Here is a 25,276-nt window from a genome sequence, read left to right as displayed (position 1 = left end):
GATAATTTTCAGAAGGAAATTGCCACGTTTCAGATGAAATCAAGTGAGAGGCCTAATTTCACTTGTGTATGTTGTCGACGCACTTATTATAAGAATCAGACTAAGTTAGTGGATTTATATGCAAAAAGTGAAAGGGAAAATAATAGTGAATGGAAGGATTTTGCCACATACTTGAGGGTAGAAAATTATTTAGATTTGGGATCGGATCAACGTGTGTGTACTTATTGTTGTAATAAATTAAACCAAAACCAGATGCCTGCTAGGGCAGTTCATAATAATCTGGAATTGGTTGAGATTCCTTCTGAATTGAAGGATTTAAATACTTATGAATCTATTTTGATTCAAAGTATCCATCCCTTTCAGGCTATTGTAAGAATGGAGCCAAAGACAGGGAAGTTGCCTCCAGCAGATTTACAGAGAGGATTAAAGGGAAGAGTTGTTTATTTGCCTCTAGATTTGAACAAAAACATTAACACAATTGGAGTAGAAAAAGTGGAAGAGGAACCTCTGGTTATCTTGGTTAATGGGGTTCCGACAAAGAATAAGAAAATATGGCAAGATTTAGTGGATGTTAGGAAAGTCAAAAAGGCAACATTGTATTTGAAGAAAAATAATAAGTACTATAAGAATGTATATGTTGCAGAAGAGGAAGTAAATGATGAAGAGGATAGCGATTTGTGTGCTGGCCAAATTGAGAAAGTAGAGGCCTCTAAAAGTGAAGAAATATATGAACATTATAGTGTTCATCCTTTGCATTCCAAGGAAGTCATGGGGAATGCTATTGAGTTGTTTCAAATGAAACAAGCCAAAGGGAGTCCCATTAGTGTTTGGGAGGAAAGTTTGGAAGCTCGGTGTTTCCCACAGCTATTTCCCACAGGTCGAGGAGGAAGATATGATGAGCGACCTCATCAAATTCCTGCGTCTGAATACCGGGCTTTACGATTGTATGCAGAAGATCCTAGGTTTCGTCAATGCATTCCCTATTTGTTTCATCTCCTGTTTGAAAGCGATCTGTCTGGACTGTCATATGCAGTGAACCACATCTTAAAAAGTGGTATACAGATGCGAAACATCTCGGCAAATGATTTTATGCATAAAGTCAATGTCCAAGACAGTATTTTGGATTCTCACTTAATTAATCTCATGGCGTGTCAGCGTGGTACTAATGAGTACTGGTACCGTCGTCATGGTGATTTAAAATGTATGCTGAGGAACTTAGGAACTCCGACATGGTTCCTCACTCTGAGCTGTGCCGAGTATGGCTGGGAAGACTTACTTGAATTTCTACGAGAGGCAAATGGAAATATTGAAAACATTGAATTCAAGACACCTGGAGAACTGTGTTCTTTGGATCCAGTGAATGTATGCAGGTACTTCAATCATAGATTTGAAGCTATGATGTCTTTCATCACAAATAAGAAGAATCCACCTCTTGGAGAGGTGTTGGATTTCTTCTGGAGAAAGGAGTACCAAGCAAGAGGTGCTCCTCATATACATATGTTGTTGTGGATCAAGGATGCACCTAAATTTGGAACAGATCCGGATGACTTAGTGATGAATTTCATAGAACAGTATTCTACGTGTGCTGTTCCAAACGCAACGGAGAAGAAAAGCCTAAGAGAACAAGTTCTACGTTTCCAAAGCCATCGTTGTGGAAAGTACTGTCGTCGTAAATTCAGAAACAAGGACAAGTTCTACACCAAATGTCGTTTCAACTTTCCACGACCGGTGATTTCTAAAGGAAGAGTGAACAGTTTGATGTCTTCTCTGCGACATAATGTGACGAGGAAATCACCCAAAAATACTTACAATTTGAAAAGGAACGAAGAGTCCAAGTACATCAACGACTACAACCCAGTGATTTTGTCCATGTGGAATGCTAACATGGATATACAGTTTGTGGCTGACAACTGTATGGCTGTGGCTCGGTATGTGACATCTTACATCACCAAAAAAGAAAAGACAGAACTGAAGGATATGTGGGAGGACATTTCCCATGAAAAGAGCCTCAGCAAGAAGTTGTACAGTTTCAGTCTGAAGATGTTGTCGCATCGAGAAATCGGAGCTTACGAATGTTCTGATCGATTGTCTTCAGCAAGTCTCTATGCCAAATCCAGGAGTATCGTTTGGGCGAGTCTTGGTCTTGCTGCAACGCGAAATCGAGTTCTAAAACCTGTCCGGGAAATTGAGTATTTGGCAGAAAAGGAACCAAACAGTACCGACATTTTGAAGACCAACATGTTGGATACATATTATCCAAATCGAAGCAGTCACCTTGAGAATGTTTGTCTATATGAGGTTCTACAAAATTATATATTCAAGAGGAACATCAAAGAAGATATTGAGAAAGGAGTGTATGCTGTAATTGGGATGCCTGGTCAAGCAAAGAAAATGCCAATTAGTAAACCATCGAAAATTGAGTGGCGAATCTCCAGAAAAAAAGGAGTTCTTCTATTTAGCACTTTTGCAACTTTTCAAGCCTTGGCGTGCAGAAGAGGAACTGCTTGGAGATTTCCTCTGTTACGAAGACTCTTTCAATGCTGCTAAGGAGACCATAGAATGTCCTGCTTTTCCCAAATATCAAGAAATGCTAACTTTGGAAATTGAGCAGGAAGCAACGATTGCAGCCGAGATTGCCAGAGACAGTTCTCAGGACAGTCAGAGTTCTGTTTCATTGAGTCAAGATCCACTTGGAGGACCTATTATCGAAAATGAAGCTGCCACTGCTATGAATGAAGTGGAAAGAGCCATGGCACATGCTCAGGAGGATTCAGTTAACTTAGAAGACTTGGAAAAACAACTCAACGTTGAGCAGAGGAAAATATATGATGAAGTTACCAAGCAAATTGTGCATGGATTAAGTCATGAGAAGAAAGAGTGCTCATGTACATCGTTGAAGCCTGTCCGACTGTACGTGAGTGGAGAAGCGGGAACTGGAAAAAGTTTCCTCATTAAAGCAATTTCTTGTTATTTGCAGGAAAGGACTGAGTCATCGCTGTCTTGTGTTGTCACCGCTCCTACTGGACTGGCAGCACATAACATTAAAGGTATTACTTTGCATCGTCTACTGATGCTGCCAGTGGAGCATGACAACAAATTACAATACCACAAGTTATCTGGGGATGCTTGCTGTGAAGTTTCAAGAGTCTTGAGGAAAATGAAACTACTTATCATTGACGAAGTAAGCATGGTTTCCAATGTCATGCTTGCCTTTGTGCACTTGAGAATGCAAGAAGTACTTAAAACTGAATATGATGTGTTATTTGGTGGCAAACACATCATTGTTTTCGGAGATCTTCTGCAGCTGACACCAGTAAAAGGTCAAAGGTCAACCTGTGTTCAAAATACTCACGCATGAAGATACCAGGAAGTGCCTAGGGAGCATTGGCAACGTCAATATATGGTTAAACTTCAATTATGCTGAACTGCATGAAAATATGCGTCAGGCGAAGGATGAAGATTACAAGAAAATTCTACAAGATATTAGAATTGGAAAAGTGACCGAGCATGGAAAAGAAGCTTTAAATGCACGATTACTTTCAAATTTATATCCCGAACAAGAGATTGTGCCTGAGAATATTTTTCAGAAAATTACTGAGAAGAAATCCGGAATATGTTTGATGCCAACTCTTGCAGAATGTGCCTTCTTCAACAACAAAATGTTGAATTTAGAAAAGCAAGAGATTGTGAAACTTGAAGCTATTGACAAAATAGAGCATATGGGATCAACAATTATTTTGTCAGAGAATTTGAAATCAAAATTGGATTCATTAGAGAAGACTATATCTAAAACAGCGGGTTTTGAAAAGACTTTGAATGTGTGTTTAAATTGCCGAATCATTTTGAGAAGGAATTTACATGTTGAAAGAGGTCTGGTAAATGGATCAATGGGTAATGTTGTTGATTTTGAGAAATACAGAAATAGAGATGGAATAGAATTTTTAAAAATTAAATTTGATGGCATTGAGGAAGTACAGCTAATTGGTCGTTGTTCTGCTAGGTTTTTGCTTGTTAAAGACTTATATGTTCGCCGTAAACAGTTTCCTGTTTGCTTGGCATATGCGGTGACAATCCATAAATCGCAAGGTTTAAGTGTAGACAGTGCATTGGTGAATATTGGCAGTTCTGTGTTCAAGGAGGGTATGGCATATGTGGCATTGTCACGAGTTAGAACTTTATCAGGATTGTACTTGATTGACTGTGATGTCACAAACATTTGTGCGGATCTAGATTGTGTTAAGGAATACAATAGGTTAAGAAGAGAGTATGCGCCACATTTGCCTCAATATCCTTTGTTTGAGAAACGTGTGGTAGGCCGGAAACGTAGAAATATCAGTAATAGTAGGGAGGTTGTAGCAAAAAGACTAAAAGTCAATGAACCGAAAATTGTTAGCAGAAAGAAAGTGGATTCTGTTGAAGATGTTGTCGGTTTCCAATTTGAAAACAGTTCTGGTGTCAACTGCTATGCAAATGTAGTGGTTAATGTTCTCTTTTCACTAGAGAGTTTAAAAGAACAGATTTTGTTGAATTCAGATCAAATTTTATGCTGTTTGTTGAATTCTGTTTTCGAGAAATGTAGCACTGATCGAACAAAAGTAGAAAGTGTGTCTGAAGTTCGTTATCTGTTAGATGAATGTTCAGGTCAAACAGACTTCTCTGAAAATAATCAGCAAGATTGTCAGGAGTTTTTAATGTATATGCTTGATGTATTGCAAGATGAGGGTGTAGATGTAGATCACCTGTTTGGGCTTTCTTATCAATGGCAGCATGACTGCGAGAATTGTAGGGTATCAAGTACTACTAGTGTAGACTCAGAAAGATTTATATATTTAACTTTGCCAGACAGTAAATCAGTCTCCTTTAATAAGCTAGTAAATGCAGCGGATCACAACATGGAGTGTAGCCAATGTAAATCTGAAATGATGTCAACATTATTTATACGTAGATATGGCCAGTATGTCATTTTAATGATCCAACGATGTAGGCCTGATGGATCAAAATTGTCAACTTTAATAAAAAATGTTGTGGCTTCTCAGCTTTCAATATCAGGAAGGACTTTTGTAACTGTAGCAATTATCTATCACGATGGTCCTTCAACAACATCAGGACATTATACAGCTTATTTAAAGTCTCGAAACGGCTGGTCATTCTGCAATGATTCCGTTGTAACTTTCAAAAAAAAATTGCCGTTTGACCTTAAAAATTCTTACCTGGTGTTTTTAAAACCAAAATTTTAAAGAAAGAATCTCGGGATTTCCTGTGAGGAATTGCAAAAGGTTCATCAAGTAGAGGGAATGTAAGTCTGCAATGCTGTCTAGATTATTGGTCCCAAACTTTTAATTATAATGTCAATTTAAAAATCCAACTATATAAACCTGATGCAAGTAAGTCTGCTTCATAGTAAGCAGTATCAGTGTCATAGGAAAAGGAGAACATGAGTGACAAAGAAGGGTAAGATATTAGTAGTCCAGGATTGTGAAAATAATCTTAAATGTTTTCTTTTTGAAAGTTGCGAAAATAGAAAATGACGGGATTTGATTGGAAGAATTAAAAGACTTGTGAATCGCTGCAACATGATTTGGCCTAGTGGAAACATGTGGTAGAATGTGAGAAGTCTTTTCTTGTATGTAACATATTTTTCAAAACAATGGAGGTTTTCTTTCAGAAAGTGGCGGGCTGACAATATTTATAGCACAACAGAGTGGACGCTGTTCATAGGACATCCTTCGACGTTATTGAAAGTAAGTTAATTTTAAGGAGTTTTGAATTCAGATTTCTTAGGTTGAATGGGTTTTTTAAACACAATCATTTTGATTGTGTTTTTTTTTCCCCGCTGTTACATGATGAATACCTTCAAGTCACTGATTTAAGTGAAATTTGATACATTCTGAGAACAGCAAAAATAAACCATTTAACATGTATAATTAATGTTCTGCTTTTTGTACTTATGATATACATTTAGAAATGTGAGGTAGATATGGAGAAACTGAGTCTTCTGTAAGTGTCAATTTTAATGCTTACAGTGCTGTACTTCTGGGTACTGTTTTTTTTAAAAAAAGGAATAGGCCTCACCTCAAAGAAAGCTCTTGAAAGCACACATCTTATTTGCATCCTGAAACAATCATTTAAAATGTTAGACACAATTTTAGGATGGCTTTACATCTTTTTTGCGCTGCTATTGCATCACTATTGTGAGACATCAGCAGTGCAAAAGAAGCACCATGTTCCAAAATAGGCCTCAGTTCATCAGCATGAAAATACTGTTTGTTTAAAATATATATCTTTAGGATTGTGTAGGGGACGTAGAGAAGCAGAGGCTTCTGTAAATGTCAAAGTTGTTGAAAAACTGTTTCTTCTTGAACCTTTTCCCTTTTCTTTTCTAATTTTTAAATACATGTTGTAATATTTTTGGAAATGTTTGTTCTCTCTTTTACAGATTGAAAGTATGAAAAAATATTTTAAAAAGGTAACAAGAATTATAAGGTAAATGTTTTCTACTCTTTTTACCCGCAATGCACTGCTGATGATGTCACTGACCATGTCATGAATGATGTAATAAGAGGACATGACTTACTTCATTGGTAGGCCTTCACATGCTTTATCTGCTCTGTATTCTTCAACAAGTGTAAAATTGATCTGTAACCCTGAGTAGGTCTCACCTTAAACAAACCTCAGGAGAGATCACACCTTATCGTCATCCTGAATTGATAAATAGATCTATTAAACAGTATCTCTGGTTTACTCCCTATAGCTGTCTTTCTTTTAACATTACTCTCTGTTTACTTCCCTTATACTAACTCTTCTTTTTTTAAAAAAAATATTTTTTTGGTTCGCTTCAAGTTCGCGAACCGGGCAGCGAACTGGAAAGCGAACCAAAAGAAATAGAGCTTGCCAGAGTGCTAAACATTCTAGCAATTTTATTTGAAAGGGGAGGTAGTTCTGAAAAGAACTTTTTTTATGTTTTTGTTGTTTTATTTATTTTTTTTTTTCTGAACATTTTTTGTTTTTTTTGTATTTTTAGAACAGTTTTATGTTTTTTTTGTGTTTTTCATGGAGGGGAAACAACAAAAAACAGGCATTGAAAAGGGCTCAACAGGAGCAAAAAAAAATTACTGTTTGGGTGGGTTAGGGCACTTATGGTTTTCAAACACCAAGTTGATTAAGTTCACGCTCATGTTCCCACATGAGAGCAGAGCACCACAATATATGCACGTAAACTTCATGTGCTTGAAGTTTGGCTGTATGTTTGGCACAGTTTCCTGTGCCTCTCTTCCTGTCAAAGATATAGTTGATGTTGATCTGGCCACAGGAGTTGTCGGGGGATTATCTTGAAGGTCCCTTAACTCTGCCCGGCTGTAGTTTAATGGATGCCACCTGGCCATATGGCGATGCATAGTATAGTTGCCCATACTATACTTTTTGTCAGTGCCTCGAGATAATCTGTATTTGCAGATTAGGCAGGTGGCATACTTGGCATTAACCTTCTTCTCCCCTCGAGGGATTGAGAAAAACTGCCATATAAAACTTGTTTTCCTTCGGGAAACACGGGGCAACTCCTGAATAAATTGAGGTTCATCTGTGTCCTCTTCTTCTAGGTCCTCCTCTTCCTCCTCTCTTTTAGAAATGAATTGTGATGGTGGTCCTCTCTTGTCATGAGGAGGTTGGGGTGGTGGTGGGGGTCCACCAGCTGAAGCAAGGATAGAAGCCATTGCAATAATATTGGAAAATGGTCTTTCTCTCACCAAGATGAAAGTCAGAGTGAGGAAAGAAGGAGGGGTTTACATGATTTGGGAAAAGCAAAAGTTCTGAACCAATGAAAAGTGTTATTTTTAGGTCACATGACCTAGTCATACATCATTTGGAAACCAAAAGTGAAATGAACCAATGAAAAGTTTGATAAACAAGTCACATGACCTGTTCCGCTTACGTTACGTGGTGCGCGCCGCGTCCCGGATCGTTTCCGGTTCGCGGTCCGGAGCACTTCCGGGAGCGCTAACGCGGCGCGTCATAAGACGCATTACGCGACAAAGTGATACGTCGCGCTTCCGCGACGCGTCACAGTTCCGCTAACGAAACGTTTACCGGTTCGCGTACTAGATCGCGGCATCAAGATGAGCTAACGGAAAGCTTCCCGGTTCGCTTACCGGAAGCGAAGAAAAAAAATATTTAAAAAAAAATTATCAATAAACATCTAAAATATATTTTGGGTTTTAAAGAAGAATACATTTTACAGCTACAGATGTTAGCTTTTAAAAAACCAATGAAATTCACAGAAAAAACCATAGGTTATAGACCATATATAGTTAGGAATTTGCATTTACAAAACCTTGAAAATTCACTGAAAAAACCATAGGTTATAGACCATATATAGTTAGGGATTAGCATTTAAAAAACCTTATTTTATTTGCACAAAACCATTGAAATTCCATATATAGTTAGTTGCACTAACTATATATCGCGGACCCGCAATCCACTGCTAATGATGTCACATATTACATCATTCATGACATGGTCAGTGACATCACTGATGACATCACTGATGACATCTCAAATGACATCACTGATGACATCACTGATGACATCTCAAATGACATCACTGATGACATCACTGACATCTCATTTGACATTACTGATTACATCACTGATGATATCATTTATGTGATAATACATCTTCAGACTCTAATATAACCTTAGATACACTCAGTGTAAACAGGCACTCACAGACTGTCACTCATCCATGGAGTTACTCACACACCTAGTCAGTCATGCAAAGAATCAATCACACCTCCATTTCCTCAACTATACAGTTATACACACCTTACTTATTCAAACATATACTAACACATATTTACTCTCTTATACAATCCTTGATACAAGTTCACAATGATTCATACAGCCACTCTCACATTCACTGGCTCTTATGTTCAGTTATTTATATATGTCAACTCTCACATGGAGTGTGTTTTACATATGTACTTACTTTGACATGTAGAACTGAGATATCCATTCACTCACCAATATACTCATGCACACAGTCAACTGTCCATACAGCTGTTTCTACATGCACTTTTGAACCCATACACCTAGGGAATCAACTGCTCACACATCTATGTACAGAGTTATACACCTCCCAGCCACCCACACACATACTCAGTCTCCCCTACAAATACTTGGGCAACCATTCAATAACCCATATAGTTACTGATATAGCTACTGATTTAAACATGCAGCAGTTTACAGAAGAACATAAATAATGATTGCCAAATTAAGACACTTTAATCACTAACCCATGCACTCAGTGAGACACATTTAATCATTCTCTCATACAGTCAGTCATGCACCTACTAAATCCTTCATCCAGACACTTATACATCCACTCATTCTTCAATATGTAAGACATATTTTAACTTTACAGAAACATACAGTCACTGGGTGTTGTCATCAGTGATGTCATCAGTGATGTCATTTGAGATGTCATCAGTGATGTCATCAGTGATGTCACTGACCATGTCATGAATGATGTAATATGTGACATCATTAGCAGTGGATTGCGGGTCCGCGATATATAGTTAGTGCAACTAACTATATATGGAATTTCAATGGTTTTGTGCAAAAAAAATAAGGTTTTTTAAATGCTAATCCCTAACTATATATGGTCTATAACCTATGGTTTTTTCAGTGAATATATATATATATATATATATATATATATATATACATATATATATATATATATATACATATATATATATATATATATATATATATATATATATATATATATATATATATATATATATATATATATATATATATATATATATATATATATATATATATATATATATATATTCCACACACTCCAGGTTCGGGTTCCTTTTTGTAGAAAAACCAGAGTCGGAGCCCAATTGTAGAACGGTGTTGTCAGAGTTTATTTGACAGACAAAAACACCCAACGCGTTTCGAGATCAGCCGATCTCTTGCTCACGGGTGGAGCTTATCGGTACCATCGTTCTTTTTAAAGAAACATACAGTGTTATGTTTTAGTCACACGTGATCATAGACATAGTGGAAACATTTTGTGTAAACAAACTTGGCCACAAAATTGAAAGGTTTCATGTGAAAAACAAAATAATTAACCATTGTAGAACGGTACATCAGCAATTAAAGTCACATTGCATAGCAGATAATCAAAGCAGCGTAAATAATAAAGCACTGGCCAAACAAAATTCATTAATAGCCCTGTGGCCATTGAATTTTAAATATCCACCGGAAAATTCCCTCGGCAGAAATGGCTGTTTTATATCACAACCACACATTGAGGAACCAGTCTATTAAATAACTATACAGCCCCAGTGGGCATATGCTGCAGATTTCAAAAACCGCCATTTGTAGTGACTTATCCGATCATGCCCGAGTGGGCAAAATTCACAGTGGTGTCCCCGTTCCTGCAAGGAAAGAAAAAAGCCCATTGCTACATGTAACACGTATTTCCATACAGATCACTGTTAAAACCAAGGTTAAAATGTTATATCAAACTTTAGTTACCCAAGAGGCAGCAGCTTTCTCAAAACCCAGTTTCGAACTCAATTCTCAATTCTGGAGGTGAATTGCTAGTTCCTCCCCCAAGTTATGCCCTATAGGTTGCATTGTGTTGTACATAATAATGTACTTAGATTCTAATTTCCTCAGCTCCAACCACCTGTTGCCACCCCTCACATTGCTGTCAATGCTGTCAAAAACACAGAATTTCATCAAGTTTGAGTTTCTGTTATGTTCCTCGGCAAAATGCCTGGCTACAGGATATTGTTGCTTTACATTCCTGATTCCTGATTGCTCTTTGGTGCTCCAAAATTCTGAGCTTAGCCTGCTTGGTGGTACACCCTATATAGAATCTGTTGCAAGGACATTCCAATGCATAGATGTCGTATTCCGTAGTGCAACTAAGGTGTTTAGTGATTCTATGTGGACAACGATCTTTAGACAATTGTATAGTCTTACAATTATTGCTGTACTTACAAGCCTTGCATCTACGGCAAGGATAAAATCCTTGTATTGTGTCTGTCCTTTGGTTTTCTTTCAGTAAAGTAGTGCTTAGTACATCCTTCAGTGATCTGGCTTTTTTAAAAGTCAAAGAAGGAACGTCATGTATTGCTTCCTGTATGTCCTTGTCCAACTTGAGTGTATCCCAATACTTGGATAAGCTTTTACGTAATTTCCAAGATTGGCTGTTGTACGTGGTGATGAAACGTATTTTTTCATCTTGTACACGTTGTTTTGGGATTAGAAGCTCATCCCTGTCCATATTGTTAACTCTGACTAGGGCCTGTTGAATTATTTTCTGACTGTAGCCCCTTTCTAAAAACCGCTCCGCCATTACCTTGCTTTCACAGGAAAAACTCTCAGCAGAGCTACAGTTCCTCTTAGCTCTGATCAATTCCCCCATCGGTATGCTCCGTATTAGACTGGGAATAAAATCTATCTGTTTAACTAAGCATAACTATATTTACTTTGTGCGGTAAAAGCATATGCGCGCTAAAGGATGAGTGGTAAAGGCCTGAGTTGGACAGTCATACAACCGACTGTAAAACATTATACAATGAAAACACTACTTTGTACACCACATGTGCCAGTGTTACAAGAACAGACTGGAAAACCATGCCTGCTGTGATCTGCCTGGTGTTTCTCTAGGGGTCCATTCAAGGTTGTCCCTTTTGCTACCCAGAAGAGGGTAATTGCTGTAAATTGTCGACATTTAGGAACAACCATTGTAGAGAATATGGTGATTCTTTTCAAAGGAATTTTGGAGAAACTCCTAACAAATGTTGCATATGATAATGCATATTGTCAATATAAGATTTGATAACAACATTGATATTTTAGTAGATTATATGCTTTGAGCCTCTAGACAGAAACTAAAGCATGGTTTTTGTTATGGTAACACATGGTATTTAGAGGCATGATTTATGTTTCTGTTGGAGTGGCTCATTGCTGGACATTGCGCATCGGCGACACTTTCTTTTTGTTCTGGAGATTGAAGGAATACTTCTATTCTTTGCATTCTAGAACACTACTTGTTGCACAGCTATTTGAAGAAAGTACCCTTATCCCAGTTCTTTGGGCCTGGTGGCTTCCTGCATTGATGTAGCTCAGTCATCTCATATGTGAACTGCTCAACGTGGATGTGATTGTACTATTTTATTCTGATTTGGGATAGCGCACATTCTAGTACAGTAATTAACAAGTGGGAATGTTGTCAACTGATTGCAGCTCACTTATTCAACTATTTTAGGATGCATTAGGAATAAAATCTGCCAGTCTCACATCTCGAAATCTGGTGCCTTAACCCGCTAAACCCAATATTCTGTGACCTGTACGTGTATGTGGCCACAAGCAAGTGCATGTTGCAACGTCCCGGTGAGCAGACGGAAAATGCACTTTTGTTCAACATTCAACCAGCACTGCCTTTCTGAAGATGGAATTAAAAATATCTAATGTGCTCACTGTCATTTAACAGAAAGAATTTTTTGAGCATTGATAAAAAAAAGTTCATTTTCATGCAATAACTTTGCAAAAACTGATTCTACGTTATTTTGAATTGAAATCTACAGGAATTGTTAAATTACTCATTTGCCATTTTAAAGCGGTTTGTTAGAAACCTATTACATATTGTCAAATCCACTGAAACATGTCAGTAGCCTGTAAACATTGTCAAATCCATTTGTTGGAATCGTTTCGTGTTTGACCAATATGTCTAAAATGCACAATTAGGTGTTACTTTTCGTATTGGCTCTAAGGATAGCTGCGCCCCACTCTTTGAAGTGATAGCCCTGCCTCCATATAGTTGCCCTGTTGGCCCAACTCCCCCTCTCCCCCAAAGTTCGAGTCTAGTTGCACCCTTGACTATAATGCTTATGAATGGTAGAATTTGGGCTATGCGACTGCTGGTAATATAGCATCTGATATAACAATAGTAGTCGTAGCTAGTGAGATCTCTAACCTTCAGATGTGCCGGAAATAAATCTGCCCTTTTCCTCTCTAAGGCCTTCTATGCCTTTTGTACTGTTGGTCGTGCCTGCCACCATAGCCTCCTCTTCCAGCTCGGCTCCTCCCTCTCTTTCCCTGCTCTGGTCTCTGGTACCCACACCATCACCCTCGCCAATTATGACCCTGCGTCTGGCAGAAGCAGGAGACGCTCTGCTGCTTTGCATTGTGTGCTGCTGAAGCTCCAGGAAGGATTCTCCCACAATGCTACGGGGCGTTGCCAGCATCACCAGTCAAATAAAAAGCTAAAAGTGTATGCAGATCATCCTGCAGTCAGATGTTGCTACATTGTGCTTTCTTACGTTCAGCTGCAGACGGTTACACATGTTATGCCACGTTATACATTTGACGTAAGGGTGTGTAAGGTTTTATGAAAACTGTTAAGAAAGAGAGTCGAACAGTATATATGTGTATGAATGTTTTAGAAGAAAATGTACATATTGCTTGACAAATCTTCATGCCGCCTAGCCCCTCCCTGCAGCCTTCTGTACATTGATTTTGCACCATAGTAAAGGCTCATGCAGAGGATTCTTGGTATCCCGGATAGGGAATGACCACAATCAAGGATTAGCACAAAGGCAACATCTCATAGCAGTGTGAGGGTTAAAGGCAAGTCCAGGTTTAAGATGCATCGAGCTTTGTAACATTAAGCAATCTTCGGTAAATGCTTTGCCAATTTTTACTTATAACGTTATTTAACATCTTTCCATAAATTTACAACGTTTTATTACTTAGGAGACACAATGCAACACATTACATTTTCTCAACATGTTTATCTCGCCTCATTTCGTTTAGCATGTCCATAGCAGACACCAATCTTGTATCATATTCTGCTAGGACAAAGCACATCTGCTAAAAGAACAATTGATGGACAGAATGCAGAACAATATTATACATTCATCCCAGTACAGAGATCTGGCCCTAAATCCATTGTTTTTTGCTCGCCGTTCCATTCCAGTTTGGATCCAGCCATATGCAAATCAGTCTTGACCCTGCGCCCAATGGGAACAGTCCAGCCCGAACTGCTAAGCCAGGTCTTCCCTGGACTGGGAACAAGCATCCTAGGACCGGTTTCTGGCTTTCAGCCTTCATCAGCCAGGATAGCTTGACTCCAGTGGAATGGAGAGCACGGGACTCACGTCAGAGCATACCCGTCCCACTCGGGTTGACAAATGCAAAAAGAACAATTGATGGACAGAATGCAGAACAATGTCATACATTCACCCCAGTACAGAGATCTGGGCTTACATCCATCGTTTTTTGCTCCCCATGCCATTCCAATTTGAACCCAGCCATATGCAAATCAGTCTTGACCCTGTGCCCAATGGGAACAGTACAGACCGAATTGCCAGGACAAGTATCCTAGGACCGGTTTCGGGTTTTCAACCCTCATCAGCAAGGATATCTTGACTTCCAGTGGCATGGAGAGCAGGGGACCCACGTCTGGGCATACCCCTCCCACTCGGGGTGACATATCCAAAAAGAACAGTTGATGGACAGAATGCAGAATAATGTCATACATTCACCCCAGTACAGAGCTCTGGGCTTAAATCCATCGTTTTTTGCTCCCCATGCCATTCCAGTTTGAACCCAGCTATATGCAAATCAGTCTTGACCCTGTGCCCAATGGGAACAGTCCAGACTGAACTGCCAAGCCAGGTCCTCCCTGGACTGGAAACAAGCATCCTAGGACCGGTTTCAGGTTTCAACCCTCATCAGCCAGGATAGCTTGACTTCCAGTGGCATGAAAAGCAGGGGAACCACGTCTCGGCATACCCCTCCACTTGGTCATCATCCGCACCATTGCTGTGGTCTCACTGCGTGCTTTAGGAATATCCTTTATGTAGCTCAGGAATCTGATCAAGGGGTTCGGCCCTATGTCTCTATCCTTTGAGAGAGGTCACCCCCCACCTGCACACAGTGAGGGCAATCACTGGACAGAGCTGTGCTAGATGAAGAAAATCTGCTCCGGCTAACCACATCGCGCACAGTCAGCGTTTTCCCACAAATCCTGTCTCGAAAGTTTCACCGGTATGTGCTACCCCCTATGGAGGAATTTCTAGTGGATAGCCCTCTGCTTGGTATTGCAAAATACCTCCCCAGCCTGTGTGCAGCAGAATTGTCATTGTTGAGGGGATAGCGCCATTTCTAGACCCGCTTCTCATCTCTCTTTGGCTTGTAAGGGGGGACTTAACTTAGCCTTCTCTGTCTTATAGCTATGCCGGTAATGACCTAGTTGTCAATGTGAGGTAAGAAATCTGCAGTAGATCATCAGGCTCCTGTGCAAAAGTGTTAAATGTATTGCTGGTAGCCAATTTTATTCCAAAATACAAAAAAGTGTCTAGTGATGACTGAGTCTCTTGGCTAGCTAAATAATGAATGTTGGGTCTCCAAAAAGAGTTTCATGCGCCCCAGTGCACGAAGGTGCTGATCAGCCTAGGGCTCTGGCATGGGTAGAAAAGCCGGATTGACTATGAGAGGTGTATGTGGAGGATAACTGTTGTAACCCCCTATGTACCTAGCTAGATTGTGCCAGGCTTTTGTCGTTCTTGCCACTGGGTCACTAGTGCTTGGTGAGTATAATGTATGCACATAGAGATGTGCACAATGGTATAAGAGCTGAGATGCCTCTCTTAACCACAATATGTGTTAACGCTGGTGGAGGGGGAATGATGTGATCGGGGGTAACACCAGAAGTGGGCAAATGGCGCTTGTGCACTGTAATAAAAGAATTCGAAGTACAGGACCACCATGACACCTCCTTGGCACAGCCCCACTAGTGTGTTCCATTTCACTCTGGGCTGTTTCCCAGTCCATATTGGTTTGATTAGGTGCAGTGTCAATGCACTGAAGAAATGATGGTTTGGAAAGAGGGGGTGTTAACAAGTAGATACCTTTGGCAGACATCCATTTATTAGAGAAATTCTGCCAGCCATAGACACTGAAAGTTAAGTCCAACACTCTACCTGACCTCTCAGTTTGGTAAGGGCATTTGCAATAATTGTCGGAAAACACTACATTATTATCATGGTGAGGCTGGATTCCGAGATAATTGCTTATGACTCACATCATTTAAGACGATATTCCAAATCTATTGGGTGTATATTGCCTGTCACTGGGTTTAACGTAGATTTTCTGCAGTCGGAACTTTAGAAAACCCTTTATAAATTGGGAGATGTTATCTCCTGTTGCCTTTTTTAAACACAAGGAGTACTACACCATCTACGTAAACTGATATTAATAAACGGTGCACAGTGAAGATAAACCCCATCGGCGAGTGGTGCCGTCTCAACAGGCAATCGGTTCCATGCTAATAGCAACGGGCAGGGGGAAGAGGGGACCCCCCTGTCTAGTGCCACATGTGATGTCAGTGATTGCAAAGAGCAGGGGGGAAAGAGGACACACCAGATTAGTGTCCACTGTAATGTTAGTGATAGCAGTTATAGCAAAGAGCATAGGTAACAGGGGACCCCCCTGTGTTGTGCCACACATAATATCCGTATTAGCAGTGATAGCAAAGAGCAGGGTAAAGAGGGCACTCCTCTGTCTAATGCCAACTGTAATGTTAGTGATGGCAAAGAGCATATGAAAGGGGGATTCCCCTGTGTAGTATCACATGTATTGTCAGGGATAGCGGTGATAGCAAGGAACAGGGGAAGAGAGGACACCCCGGTCTAGTGCCACTTGTAATGTCAGTGGTAGCGGTGATAGCAAAAAGCAGCGGGAAGAAGGTACACTGTCTAGTACCACACGTAATGTCAGAGAGGGCGGTGATAGCAGGTTAGTCACTTGAAGTCGGGGTGTTGGAGCTGCATAAAGAATGTAATCCATTGTATGAACAATGGGCGTTTCCCAATGTGTTTAAGCACTCTCAGCAAAAATCCCTACTCTTTAGAGTTGTCTGGTGCATCTACACTACTGTAGGAGTTTCCACCTCTGGTTTGATGTGGTGTAGGATAGAGAACACCGTTCGCAATTAATGCGCTGTCGATCTGCAGAGGGTAAAGCCAGATTTCTCCGGGGGGGGGATAGTAATTCGCATGAGTGGGAGTAGCCTGTCTGCTACTAATGTTGCACGTATTTTGAAGTCTGTGTTAATGGGTAACGGGGGGGGTAGGATGAGCCACAACTGACAGGGTCTTTGTCGAGCTTTAATAGACTAAAAAGTCGTGTTTCCTGCATAGATGGAGAGAGGCAGCCTTTATCAACAGCCTCTTGGTATGTGGTTAGTAGGTGTGCAGCGATAATGGAGGCGTATTCATTATAAAAATCTAGTGTTACTAAATACTACCAGGGGTCCTACTGCTATTCATGTATTATATGCTGTTTATTATGTTGTTTACCGTGATCAGCTGTTACAAGCACTCATGGTGGCAGTCAGCCAGGCTAAGGCTACATCATCTAAGTATGTGTTTATGTCTTCGTATGTGGCTGGAATAGTTCTAGTATCTGATTATGTGTAGAAGTCGGTAAATGCTTGCAATATATTTTTCTCTCCACGGATTCCTTCTCTATCTGGTGCTTGTGGTTCAATTTTTAAGCATTTTGTGTCTCACACCCTCCCATGCCAGTCTCCAATCGACTAGCAGGATCCTCAAATCCATTACCAATAACCAGCTAACTATTCCTTGTAATGTACTTTAGGCGTGGTGGACAAGTAGGCGAGTGCCCGAAGCAGAACAGTGTTAGTGTGTTCCTTACAGCAATTCACTTGGGTGATTTTACATTAGCTTAATATTGTTAACGAATCTGCTTGGATCATTTCTTCTCATATATATGTGGAGAGTGAGTGAATGGTTTGTCTTTATTGGGTATAATCGAATGTGCCAGGTTTGTTGCCCAGATGAGGCAATCCACGCGCTTCCCAATACTTCAGTCTTACTCATCTTTGCTGTCACGGATCAGCATCTCCTGTATCCCCGTGAGGTGTTTCGTGCATGGGTAACAGTTCTGGGCCGTTGTTCTTGCATTATGGGCTTCGCCGGGACTCAGGGCCGGCCTCTTTGCCAAAGATCTATGAGCTCTCTCCACCACTAAGAGATCAGAGATGCTGGCCCTGCCAAAGATGTCAAAGCGTTTGAGATCTGCTGCCTTATGTTCAGTTTCTAACCCCAGGATAAAGAAAGTCTCTTGGGGCTTTGCTTATACCAGCTAGGGAATAAACTTCCATTATATCTCAAATTCCAGTTGAATCTTTCCCTAGACAGCTGTAATCATGGCTGTTTTCCTCATCCTTTTGACCCTAAAAGTTCATTGGTGAGTTGGTTTCAGGATTCAAGCACCAAGACACCCTCGGGTATTTGCGCACTTTAGAAAAATTCAAATCGATTAATTTAACTTTTAGCTGTTCCATGAAGTCTTCCATCTTTGCAGTGGAGGAAGTCATCAAGACACGTAGGATGCAGACGTTGTTCCTCCTGCATGTTGCTTCTAAGTACTCATTCTTCTTGCTGACTATTTCTAGCGTTTTTTCCAATTACTGGATCTTCTTGTTCTTGTTGTTAGTGCATCTTCTGCATCTGATATATGACGTTGTGGCATGTTGAGTCCGGAAGCTTGGTGGTCCATTCTCTCCATCTGGTCTACTAGGATGTTCAGGTAGTCTGGTTTGCCATCTATTGCAGTAAAGCTTTTGTGCATTTCCAGGAGGAGTGCTTAAATGCTCCCCGCAGCTCCCTTGGCTTCCATCCCATGAGTGTGTTGCACTTTGTGTCTTATGTTCACACTGTACTTTGGATGAACATTAGTTGTTCTTCTCATGGTGTCACATCAAAATATTTCTCAGTGCCTTACTCTAGGGCCAGTTCTCCCATCTGTGTCCAGATTCTCTGTCTGCCAACAGGATGCTTTCAGGCCAAGACCAATATTGCTCAACACCTCACGTATTCCTCAGGGCTTAGTCCACTGAAAAGTCCCCTGCTGTTCATCACCGCTAGGCCATTCTTCTCAATAGCTTTATGTCTGGTCTAACAATTAATGAGGTAGCTTGTTTTACAATACAGTGCACTCTTTGCCAACTGTCAACATTCTATATATGATCCTATGTTTGGTACATTTGGAGGCCCAGTGCATTATTCTTTGTTTGTCATGCATAAAACATGTTTGCCACTTCTCCTCGGGCTCACTGGTCACCCTTGCCAGGGAATGTTGATTCAGAAATGGGCCAAGATCTTCGGATCAGTCCCCATGGATTGTGCTAGTGTATCATCTCACTTACCTCTCTTCCAAGAGTGGACACTTTTTCACCACTGCCTGTGGAGCCACCGCCCAGCTGGTCCAGGTATGCTCGTACCTCTCAGTCCTTCGGTTTGCAGCAAAGTCGGAAGTGCGTATCTTGGCCAGGGCACGGGGTTTTGCCATCTCTCGCCAGCTCCGCCTCACCCTGCCGGGGTCCATCTTGCTGACGGCTGACATCCTCTGCCCAAGAGCTGCTGTCCTCTCTATCAGCGGTACAAAAGGGGGTGGTAATGGACGTAGCATCTGAACCAATCAAACACTCACACCCAGTCAAAAGATCTGGGTTTAATCCATCACCGTTCTTTAGCCCACTCTGCCACCCCAGTTCAGACATGGCTATATGCAAATCAGTCTGACCCTGTGCCTCATGGGAACAGTCCAGTCCGAACGCCAAGCCATGCCTTCCCTGGACCGGAAACAAGCTTCCGAGGACCGGTTACAGGCATTACAGCCGTCTTCAGCCCGGCTTGCTTGAATCCAGTGGCAAAGTGAGCAAGGGACTCAAGTCTGAGCATACCCTGCCACACTTATGGCGGCCAAAAGCGGTACAAAAGGGGGTGGTAATGGACGGAGCATCGAACCAATCAAACACTCACACCCAGTCAAAAGATCTGGGTTTAATCCATCACCGTTCTTTAGCCCACTCTGCCACCCCAGTTCTGACATGGCTATATGCAAATCAGTCTGACCCTGTGCCTCATGGGAACAGTCCAGCCCGAACTGCCAAGCCATGCCTTCCCTGGACCAGAAACAAGCTTCCGAGGACCGGTTTCTGGCATTCCAGCCGTCATCAGCCCGGCTTGCTTGAATCCAGTGGCAAAGTGAGCAAGGGACTCACGTCTGAGCATACCCTGCCACACTTATGGCGGCCAAAAGCGGTACAAAAGGGGGTGGTAATGGACGGAGCATCGAACCAATCAAACACTCACACCCAGTCAAAAGATCTGGGTTTAATCCATCACCGTTCTTTAGCCAACTCTGCCACCCCAGTTCAGACATGGCTATATGCAAATCAGTCTGACCCTGTGCCTCATGGGAACAGTCCAGCCGGAACTGCCAAGCCATGCCTTCCCTGGACCGGAAACAAGCTTCCGAGGACCGGTTTCAGGCATTCCAGCCGTCTTCAGCCCGGCTTGCTTGAATCCAGTGGCAAAGTGAGCAAGGGACTCACGTCTGAGCATACACTGTGTCATATAGCTACTTCGTTTCTTTATACTGTGTTAAGTTAGCATGAGCTTATTAAATGTTTAAACGCCATTTTACCTTTCTGCCTCCTTTTGCACACAACACATAATTGTTGATTTAGCTTTCAACCCAGAAGAGCTCCGTGATTTACTTGAGAAATAATATGTTATTGCTCTGATATCAGTTTTGCTCGGTACACTGTCTGCACAGTGAGTGCTGAAGGCTGAAAGGATAACTAAACACGATGTTGTTGTGAGGTCTGATCTTAGCACGTCCATAGACATAACACACATGCTGCTGCCAAAATCTGGCTCTAGGCGGGTTTTATATTGTTGTGCTGAACACACACGAAACACACTTGATAGTGCTTCGCATGCAGAGAGCTGGTGGAAGATGATGTGATCCTCTGCCACTGAGATTTTGAGGTATGGGCCCGCGCTGCTAAAACCCAAATGAGACCTTCATAGATATAAAATACTATGCTAAATAGGGAGGGTGTGAATTAGGTATTGTTCATTCCTATTCATTACAGCATCTGTCACCATTCGCCTTTTATGGACTAGTAACTATGCTGATAACTTTGTTGCTTATTATATGTTTGCTAGCATTGTACAAGATACTGCGTTTGAGAACCTTGCATTAGTAAATAAATATTTCAAACATGCACGTGTCCTCTTTTACTCCACGTTCTGGTTTGTAATGATTATATAACGAAAGAGTGTTCATGTGTTCCACGATACCTGAGGTAATCTAAGTTCATGTTCTGGTCTGTCTAAGCATTGGGAGTTTGTTATGACCAATGAGACACTGTAGCTAGCTTGGTAAGGGGATTTTGGGTACTGAGGTGAGTTGTGGGCCATCCTAATTCACCGAGGTTCCAGGTCTCTATGCACAGTTCTGTAGGAGAACGGAATTCCCGCTACACCTGCCACACTTATGGCGGCCAAAAACGGTACAAAAGGGGGTGGTAATGGGCGGAGCATCGAACCAATCAAACACTCGCACCCAGTCAAAAGATCTGGGTTTAATCCATCACCGTTCTTTAGCCCACTCTGCCCCCCCAGTTCAGACATGGCTATATGCAAATCAGTCTGACCCTGTGCCTCATGGGAACAGTCCAGCCCGAACTGCCAAGCCATGCTTCCCTGGACCGGAAACAAGCTTCCGAGGACCGGTTTCTGGCATTCCAGCCGTCTTCAGCCCGGCTTGCTTGAGTCCAGTGGCACAGTGAGCAAGGGACTCACGTCTGAGCATACCCTGCCACACTTACAGCGGCCAAAAGCGGTACAAAAGGGGGTGGTAATGGACGGAGCATCTGAACCAATCAAACACTCACACCTAGTCAAAAGATCTGGGTTTAATCCATCACCGTTCTTTAGCCCACTCTGCCACCCCAGTTCAGACATGGCTATATGCAAATCAGTCTGACCCTGTGCCTCATGGGAACAGTCCAGCCCGAACTGCCAAGCCATGCCTTCCCTGGACCGGAAAAAAGCTTCCGAGAACCGGTTTCTGGCATTCCAGCCGTCTTCAGCCCAGCTTGCTTGAATCCAGTGGCAAAGTGAGCAAGGGACTCAGGTCTGAGCATACCCTGCCACACTTATGGAGGCCAAAAGCGGTACAAAAGGGGGTGATAATGGACAGAGCATCTGAACCAATCAAACACTCACACCCAGTCAAATGATCTGGGTTTAATCCATCACCGTTCTTTAGCCCACTCTGCCACCCCAGTTCAGACATGGCTATATGCAAATCAGTCTGACTCTGTGCCTCATGGGAACAGTGCAGCCTGAACTGCCAAGCCATGCCTTCCCTGGACCGGAAACAAGCTTCCGAGGACCGGTTTCTGGCATTCCAGCCGTCTTCAGCCAGGCTTGCTTGAATCCAGTGGCAAAGTGAGCAAGGGACTCACGTCTGAGCATACCCTGCCACACTTATGGCGACCAAAAGCGGTACAAGCTAAAACATGGTTTTTTGTTACACCTGAAGAAGCGCAGGAATGGCTGTAGGGATGGCGGAAGGCCGGTCGGCCTGGCAGGTCCGGGGACAATGTTAATTGGCGCAGAGACCGCGTACTGAGTGAGGAATGCGAGTGAATCTGGGTACGAGATGAGCTACGGATTGCTCTCAGTTGAGGTGGCTGAAACAAGGATGTAAAAACCACTGATCAGACCTTGTCAAACTTCGCGAGTTCCGAAACGGATATAATGGGCCTCAGTGAAGCAACTGAGACACTATTGACTATTCTGGCAGCAACCATGGAGTACTGTACCCTTCATTTGGTGAATCTTGAGCCGTTTTGATTCTGCGCACTGTATCCTTCACTACGATAGCCCTGTCGTCTGGTTGGGGGAGGATGGGGAGGAGAGTGCGGAACAAATAAATGGGTGGGGTTGCGGGGGCGACAGATGCTAACTCTCACCCCTGTCCACTGGAAACTGGGAAGGGAATTGAGCACTCTGCTTGGTTGGGGAGGCGGGTAGTTTTGAATCCGTCACGCAGGGAAGCAGGGAGGGGGGTCGGGTTGGTGGGACGGTTCATAAGGTTATGTGTTTTGTTTGTTGTAACAGTTTATAAGGGCAAACATATTGGATCAGGTGGCTGCCAGCATTCTGTGGACATACTGCATTTCTGTTTAGGTGACACTGCGTACTCTATCTGACATGTATGACTGTGCAAGCTCAGCGAGACTCTAATCTACCGATGACTACACTATCCCCAATAACCCCATTGGCCCTGCTTACATGGAATGTGCGGGGCTGGGAGATAAGGTAAAGAGGGGCCTAGTACTGCAATACCTAAAGCGATGTGCGCCGGCGGTGGCCTTATTGCAAGAGACACATTTGGTGGGCTCTGCCTGTAAGGCACTAGATCAGAGGTTTTCAAACTTTTTGATGCTGAGACCCCTTGTAAAACCTTTTTAAGCTTAAGGACCCCCTTCCAATAAAAGTTTCTAGAAACTGGTACTCCTCATCATCAACAACTATCGACAACCATAAATGCGCCTGTTAGACTTCATCACATCCATCCATCCATCATTCATCCACCCACACTTTCACACATCCATCCATCCACCCTTTCATCCTTCCATCCATCCTTCATCCATCCACCCTTTCATCCTTACATCCATCCTTTATCCATCTACTCTTCCATCCATCCAGCCATCATTCATCCACCCACCTTTTCACACATCCAGCCATCGTTCATCCATGCAACCTTTTATTTATCTATCCATACATCCATAATTCATCCATCCACCCTTTCATCCATACATCCATCCTTCATCCATCACCCTTTCATCCATCCTTTATTCACCCACCCTTTCATCCATCCATCCATCCTTCATTCACCCACCCTTTCATCCATCCACCCACCTTTTCACACATCCATCCATCATCCATGCAACCTTTTATCCATCCATACATCCATCCTTCATCCATCTACCGTTTCATCCTTCATCCATCCACCCTTTCATCCATCCATCCATCCACTCATCATTTATCCACCCACCTTTTCACATATCCATCCATCCATCCTTCATCCACCCTTTCATCCTTAAAAACATACATTCATCCTGCATCCATCCACCCTTTCATCCATCCATTCACCCATCATTCATCCACCCACCTTTTCACACATCCATCCATCATGCTCCATGCAACCTTTTATCCATCCACACATCCATCCTTCATCCATGCACCCTTTCATCCATTCATCCACCCACCTTTTCTGTGCCCCTCTCATAAGGGGGGGAGCGGGGAGGGGCGCCAGTATCTCTCTGCGTCTTCTTCTTCTTCTTCCTCTCTCATGGGAGGGCATCTCTGTGCCTCCCTGCTGGGGGCGGGGGCAGACAGGCTGTGACATCTCACCTGAAGAACAGACTCTCAGGCACATTTGTACCACACAGGCGCCAGGTATGAGGGTTCGTGCTTTGTGCTTTACAGCCTCCTCCCCCAGCCACCCTCCCCTGCCCCCCATCCCTTCCCCTCCACGTGTATGTGAGCCGGGCTCACAAAGCCGCACCCGAGTACTTCAAGAGCCTTTAATAGACCTTTTACTCGTTAATGAGGCTTTGTTGTTTTTCACCCCTCGGTGTGAAGGACTGGGTTATTTAGAACCCAGCGGTGCCAGGGCACAACACCTGAAACCTTCGTGGGTAACCTGCTCCGGCGTACAAGTGACAGAGACACGGGACACTTCCTTCGGCGTCAAAGATTCAAGGTTTATTTGCTGCAGGGAACACAGAATTCACGGCAAGTACAACGCATGCTACTTGTGGAGACTGCTTCAAATTGGTTCTGTGGATCGCTCCTTTTATACACAATCTACCCATAGAGTTACATTGAGCACAAAAGTTTATGACCCGGTTCCCATAATTATCCCCCAGAGGGGTCGCTTTGGTCACTTTAATACACACAAGGCCCGGGACATAAGTGCGGAAACATTTGGCGGTCCCCAACTGTAAAAACCCATCTTCCCACCATTAGCGCATTCCAATCAGTAGTAAAACAGATCGAGAATAGGAACAAGGACAGGTGCAGAGGAAGAGGGAAACAGTGAGGAGATCGGAAAGGGTGTAAAAGGGGAGGTATCAGGAAACACGAGATACAGGCATCAAAGGGACGTGCCTAATGAGATGCACGGCTGAGACAATAAGTCCGTGCGGCAAGATGAGCCTCGAACGGCGCCGTCTACCTTACAGTATCATCCCCCTCATCATAAAGACATTCACAAAAGACATGTGTCTTCCGCAAATATCTTGGGAGTCCCAGGGTCGCGAAGCGGACAACGGCCGTTCGCTGGCTACTTG

General features: G+C 42.4%; 1 long non-coding RNA gene across 1 annotated transcript in view; it reads right to left on the bottom strand.

The window, feature by feature from the left end:
- Positions 1 to 10,026: 10,026 nt before the first annotated feature.
- LOC147689285 (uncharacterized) overlaps positions 10,027 to 25,276 on the bottom strand; it is a 58,995-nt gene continuing 43,745 nt past the window's right edge. Inside the window, exon 3 of the long non-coding RNA XR_015300604.1 lies at positions 10,027 to 10,448. This is a non-coding gene — a long non-coding RNA (uncharacterized LOC147689285). The remainder of the gene's footprint in view (positions 10,449 to 25,276) is intronic.

Source organism: Lissotriton vulgaris, chromosome 10 (genome assembly GCF_964263255.1).
Source record: "Lissotriton vulgaris chromosome 10, aLisVul1.2, whole genome shotgun sequence".
Taxonomy (NCBI): Eukaryota; Metazoa; Chordata; class Amphibia; order Caudata; family Salamandridae; genus Lissotriton; species Lissotriton vulgaris.
This window is presented reverse-complemented; position numbering and strand designations above follow the sequence as displayed.